Source organism: Oryzias latipes, chromosome 18 (assembly GCF_053564925.1).
Source record: "Oryzias latipes strain Hd-rR chromosome 18, Olatipes_Hd-rR_3.1".
Taxonomy (NCBI): domain Eukaryota; kingdom Metazoa; phylum Chordata; class Actinopteri; order Beloniformes; family Adrianichthyidae; genus Oryzias; species Oryzias latipes.
Window position 1 is genome coordinate 4,156,359 of NC_136254.1, and position 1,142 is coordinate 4,157,500.

A 1,142-nucleotide genomic window follows, 5' to 3' on the forward strand; every position below is an offset into this window, starting at 1 on the left:
TCACTGTCCACACATCCAGCCATTTTCTGAACCTGCTGAAACCCAGCAACTGCAGTGATGAACCACATTAAAAACACAGAAGTACAAATAAACCACGCAAAGAACACGTAAATCCATATACTGTAGAACATGACCTGTGTGCGATTATTGCTCTGTTTATATGTAATTCATCTGTGATTTGCGTGTCAATTGCGTAATTTTAACGTGATATGTGCGCCCTATACGTAAAATAAAAGTTATAAATCGGTAGGTCATGCGTGAAAAGTCTGCTAGACATACGTGGAACGGTCGTGGAAAGACATAAATTTGCATATGCATCTCACAAAAATCACGCACAATTGTGTATGCATAATAATTGCGTGTAAACTATGTAAAATACGCATAAACTGCATAATTCTCAACTGACCAAAAATTTGGAAAAGCTCAAATCTGAATTCACGTGAAGACCCAATGGCAGAAACCGTCGACGGACATCTGCGCACATCCTGGAATGACGAACACAAGAAACACGTAGGAATGACACGTATATCATGCATGCACCACGAAAGACCGACATTTCGTAGAGAATGTACAAAACGCACGTAGCAGCTGCGTGACACGGCCTTACGACAAAAGGTCCACCCCTAAGAAATACACTAAAAATAAAAAACAAAATAAATGAAATAAGAATAATACAAAACACACCACACTAATTACAAAGACTAAAAGCAAAAGAGAAGTTATGGTTTTAAAGGGAACCCATTCTAAACACGTGTGTCCATTTCTGGGGCTCTTTCCTTTCCATCGTCTTTGCAGCAGAAAATCCGTTTCTTCTGGATCTGAGTGCATAAAACGTGTTTGACTCATTTGTGCTGCATTTTCACTTATCTTATCGTGCATCATCAGGTTGAGCCTTTTCAAATCTTAAATGAGTATAATCCTAATCCACGCTGCTTTTTCTCACAGGTGATTTTTCATTGTGTCTGCCGTGCTCTGTCTTCCGCCAAAGCAAACTGTGTTCAATCCGTTCACATTCGTCGTCTTCTTGGATGTGAGGGTGTCTCTCCTGCAGTGCAGGACGGTTTTTCCTAAAGAGTGCAAACCTGGATTACCTCTGTTAGTTAATGAAGTGTCATTAATTGCTGCCTCCGAGGTAATCCCCT